Source organism: Cottoperca gobio, chromosome 14, assembly GCF_900634415.1.
Source record: "Cottoperca gobio chromosome 14, fCotGob3.1, whole genome shotgun sequence".
Lineage (NCBI taxonomy): Eukaryota > Metazoa > Chordata > Actinopteri > Perciformes > Bovichtidae > Cottoperca > Cottoperca gobio.
Genome location: NC_041368.1, coordinates 23,112,525 through 23,118,545, shown reverse-complemented (window position 1 = coordinate 23,118,545; position 6,021 = coordinate 23,112,525).

The following is a 6,021-nucleotide window of genomic DNA, read 5'->3' as shown; positions in this document are numbered from 1 at the left end:
CACTGTCGAGCTAAAGGCAAGGAAACACACGGAACTTTCTAGGGTGACTGTCAAAATAAGAGTCTTGACCCGGCGCCGGAATAAAGGTGGCACTTCCGGTGAGAAGGTTCACACGGCGGTAGAATTGTTACACAACGTAAGCTTTTGTTTTGAAAGGGCAGCTACCTTACTGAGAGATGCACACCACTTGAAAATGAACTATTTGGTTTATAAGTGATGGATTTTAAATGTTCTTAGTCTGAATACAAATGTAAATGAGTTGTTTATCTACCCTATTTTACTGTGCTATGTTCATTGTATTGTTGTATTTGTATTGCATCGTTAAACACCTTGTATTGCAACTTTGCACAAAAGGCTATTCAAATAAATAATAATAATAATAAATTCAAAAATTTATCAATATCGTATTGATGGTGTCTTTATAACTTCAGTGGAAGAATTACGCACATTAATATATTATTATTACATTAAAACATGTTTTACTTTATTAAAGACCATATCATACACAATACATAGGCGTTAGGTAACACAAAATACAACAACACAAAACCCAAGGTTACAGACACAGAGGGAGGGAAATAACCACGGATAACTAGGCTCTTCATTAAAGTCTAAATCATAACACCAACTTCAGTCAGATATGCTCCAAAATCAGTCCTGCAAGGTCACACAAGTTGTGTATAATAGCACGGTCCTCATTGCTTTAGAGTTATTTGAATATTGTATCCACATATTTATGGAGTTCATTCGGGAAAAAAAATTGTATTTTATTTGTATTTGTGGATGTGGTATTTATTTAGCAAGTAAAAATAAAACATTTATTATAAAATATTTGCCATTTTTCATATTAAATCAAACACACCAAAGAAAACATCCTTACAACAACATTTGACATAATATTTTACTTCAGTAAAATAAGAAATATCACAATGTCCATACACTCTGTTACCAGTTAAAGTCCTACATTTAAAACCTTATTTAAATGAATGTTTTGGCCACTCGGGGGCAGTGCAGCATGCACAACACAGTATTTCCAATGTGTCACATTATAAAGGTTTTATGGCTAATATGTCAGTTCTTTATTGAGAAATCCAACAGATACATTATCATGCATTTAGAGTCTCCCTTTAGCTATGGTAACAGTGGAGAAATCAAATATAAGTCTCTTCAGCTGCAACATGCTCCTTCATTGTCACGTTTAAATACATCAAATAAAATCCATAAAACCAAAACAATGACTTAAAAGAGGATTAATCAACACACCTGCAGTTGCGTCTGATAGCCGCTGGTTAAAGAGTGCTTCCATATTTGATCAGTGACAGGACATCAAGTTTACACTATATCATATATGTATTTACATATTGCTGCTCTGATCATTGGATTTTAAACTCTGTGTGAGTTGCATATGAGCTTTGTGGAAATGAATGGACTTCTTCGTCTTTCTAGTCGTCCGACCACTCAAAGTGCTTCTGCAACATTTACCTGTTCACACATTCATTCATGCACTGATGTCAAACAAATCGTTCCCTCATTTCCCCACACTAGCGACGTTGGAAGAGGCTCCTCGACATGTGAACAAATACAGCAAATCACTGGACGACCTGCACGGAGAATTCTGCCGTCGGTTCTCTGATTTAAAAAAAATGGACAAGTCACTTCAACTGGTGTCAAACATTGATAGCGTATCACTTACTTATTTAAAACATATCAGAGCGTCTGGCCAACGGAGCTGGAAAAGTGCCATCTGGTTCACGTCATGCTGATGCTGGAGAACAGAATGTACTCTTGTTGCAGCTTCTCAGCATCCTCCATGCTCTCTGATGATGGGTTGATGTATTCATCAAGACGTGCTGTGAAGAAGTGAGGATGAGCTACTCACAGGGACTCTATATACTATATTCAAACCCCAATAAGCTCCCAAAACGCTAGCTGAACGCTAGCTAAACGCTAGCTGTACTGTAGAAACACGTTTAATAAGTTACTCCGTCATCAGGCATCATCTTAACACAGAGTGGGAATAGGTTATCCACTCGTTATCAATACATTGTCTGTAGGATTCACCATCAGCCGACGTAGCCGATATCTAACGTACCTCTAACGTAGTCACGTACTGTATTTACGTAGGTAAGTATTCACGTACGTATTCCGTAACGTATGTTTAACGTAACGTAACGTCTGCATATCTTATGAAGCACACGTCGGGTAATTTTGAACATGCTCAAAACATCAGCGTTCAACAACGCACCCCAGCGTAACACCGCCTGCTCTTAATGAACACTACTTATACCTTACCTTATATCAACGTACACCAGCGTAACACCGCCTGCTCTTAATGAACACTACTTATACCTACCTTATATCAACGTACACCAGCGTAACACCACCTGCTCTTAACTGAACACTACTTATACCTACCTTATATCAACGTACACCAGCGTAACACCACCTGCTCTTAATGAACACTACTTATACCTTACTTTATATCAACGTACACCAGCATAACACCACCTGCTCTTAATGAACACTACTTATACCTTACCTTATATCAACGTACACCAGCGTAACACCACCTGCTCTTAACGAACACTACTTATACCTTACCTTATATCAACGTACACCAGCGTAACACCACCTGCTCTTAAAGAACACTACTTATACCTTACCTTATATCAACGTACACCAGCGTAACACCACCTGCTCTTAACGAACACTACTTATACCTTACCTTATATCAACATACACCAGCGTAACACCACCTGCTCTTAATGAACACTACTTATACCTTACCTTATATCAACGTACACCAGCGTAACACCACCTGCTCTTAACGAACACTACTTATACCTTACCTTATATCAACGTACACCAGCGTAACACCACCTGCTCTTAATGAACACTACTTATACCTTACCTTATATCAACGTACACCAGCGTAACACCACCTGCTCTTAACGAACACTACTTATACCTTACCTTATATCAACATACACCAGCGTAACACCACCTGCTCTTAACGAACACTACTTATACCTTACCTTATATCAACGTACACCAGCGTAACACCGCCTGCTCTTAATGAACACTACTTATACCTTACCTTATATCAACGTACACCAGCGTAACACCACCTGCTCTTAATGAACACTACTTATACCTTACCTTATATCAACGTACACCAGCGTAACACCTCCTGCTCTTAATGAACACTACTTATACCTTACCTTATATCAACGTACACCAGCGTAACACCACCTGCTCTTAATGAACACTACTTATACCTTACCTTATATCTACGTACACCAGCGTAACACCACCTGCTCTTAACGAACACTACTTATACCTTATATCAACGTACACCAGCGTAACACCACCTGCTCTTAACGAACACTACTTATACCTTATATCAACGTACACCAGCGTAACACCACCTGCTCTTAACGAACACTACTTATACCTTACCTTATATCTACGTACACCAGCGTAACACCACCTGCTCTTAACGAACACTACTTATACCTTATATCAACGTACACCAGCGTGTTGCTGATATTTTGTATTCGCCATATTGTTGTATACGTTATGCATTCGTTGGGTATTCGTCTGATACATTTTGTATTAGTAAGTGATGCGCTATCAACAGGTTAGACATGCGTATCTGTATATGTTCACTTTTCCGATCCGATGAAAAGTTGGACATATTTGGACAAATTGTCATATACGCCAGCATACGTTTCTGCCATACAGATATGTGTGACAGGGTCTTAACTTAGTCTCATCTGATAATTATTTTTGCATTATTAGCAGACTAATCCAACCAGATCACATTAACTTTAGTCTTTATAATTCTACATAATGTCTTGAAGGTGGTGCTGTGGGTGATGATGTTAACACCTATATTGCACAGGTTACATGCCTTTGTACTGCAGCTCTAGATGTTTCCATACAGGCTCCGCTCACAGACGTATGAGTATTCACCACAGCATGGAGGTGAAAAAGATAAATAAAGAATGTGCATCATTTCCAATTGATAAACATCACTGTGTTATCTGAATGCAAATCGCTTTTCCTGTCATGACCATAAAGCTTTTTATGCCCCTAAACTGTTGATTACACTGCCTCTATTTAACTTTATTTACACGTATTACGTCACAAGAATACAGAAATAGACATTAATATCACCCTGTATCAGCCACCACCCCATGACTGGATTAACTCACTGTAGGGCTAAAGGTGTCCCCTTCGAATACAACGCACACAGCTCACAGTTAATTATACTTTACCCAGTACTCCAGAAACCAACTGGTATTTATAACGTGGAATATCACTTGATGCGAGGTTGGCAGTGCATGATTCATTCTATGATAATTACATTTAATTCAAATGTATTGAGAAATATGTGAGCACAATAAAGACCCAGCCCTGACATACAGCGCTGTATTATTACTTACATGTTAGCAAACAATTACTTACTTACACCCAAGCAGACACATCCACTGGTTGAGTCTTTTTTTTTTTTGTAGGTTGCATCTAAAATAACTAACTAATTAATCAACTCATTTATTATGCTTGTCATACCCTCATCTCGTACGATATTGTAAAGTTAAATGAAGCTAAATATATTCCGAACAACTAAATTGTGCAATCATAAAGATGCAGCTGCCAAATCTTTACAATGACCTGCAACACATTTATTTATTTATTATTTCCAGGGTGAACAGCGGTCTGATCAAATTTGGTCTTCAGGAAGTCCCGTATTAAAGACTTAAGTTTCACACTGTGTGCGTTTCATGTCAGGTTGTAAGCTTCGGAATGTTCCATGTCTCAAGATAACAGTAACTTTAGGATTGATAGGCTTCAGATAAGCTGTAATCACCTGAATATTCTGTATGTTTCCTTATGGCCATGATGACCGTCATGAGCATAAAGTTAAGTTTCATTTCCTTTGAAAATGTAAAGAGCTGTGAATGCCGAGTAAGTGAATCCAAGGTCATCACTAAAACTTTGGCTGATTTAAAATACAATCTTTTGTTCCTGCAGTGAGCACTTCAGCTGCCTCTCCACTATCACTGGAATAAGGAACACAATCCTTTATGTAATGTTTAGTGCAGCCATAAGCCGTCATGTATATGCTTAGATCTTTATTAGCTGAGGAAGAAAACCCAGAAGGCAAAGATAATTAAAGAAAGCAAAGAAACATGGAGTTACACAATTGCACATCTTATCTGAGCCAGAGTTCAGGTTCACTTCCCGTCGTGGTCTATTTGATTGGTGTAGTAAATTTCCCTCGTTGCTTTCATGGGTTTTTAAAGGTGTTGTGAACTCTCAAATAAAACCCTTTCAATCCTGCATGATGACCATTTCATACTGATGTCAAACATTCAAATGCTAACAGATGCGTAAAAGTAAATCATAGTGTACATGGTTTATCCATGAAGAATTGTTGGACCGTACCAACACTACTTGTCTAGACACGAAAGCCATTTAAAGACCAATTCAAGCCATTTTACCAAACACACAGGGTCGCCCATCAAGGGGTAAAAAAGAGAACGCTTTGTGGGGCCCATGGAGGCCAGAAATAATCATGTTCAGCAGCAGTAAAGCAGATTTATGCAGGGTCCAAAGTTTATTACTATGGAAGAAGGAAACCAAAAATAAAACCTAATGCCATGTCATAACCATTAATTAACCTATAAAACCTACTGTGTGATATCAGCCAGACACACACACTGTTAGGCCAATCAAAAAGCAATTGAATAATAAAAATATAGCATACAGTCAAACTTAATCAATTGTCAATGGATCAATGTGTAAGATATGCAAGAATATAAACTGGGCGCCTCCCTAGGGAGGTGTTCCAGGTACGTCCAGCTGGGAGGAGACCCCGGGGAAGACCCAGGACTCGGTGGAGACATTATATCTCCTCACTGGGAACGGGTTCCTTACTGGAGCCGCTGCCCCCGCGACCCGACCCCGGATAAGCGGTAGACGATGGATGGATGGAAAAGACAGCAGTGTTTTTTG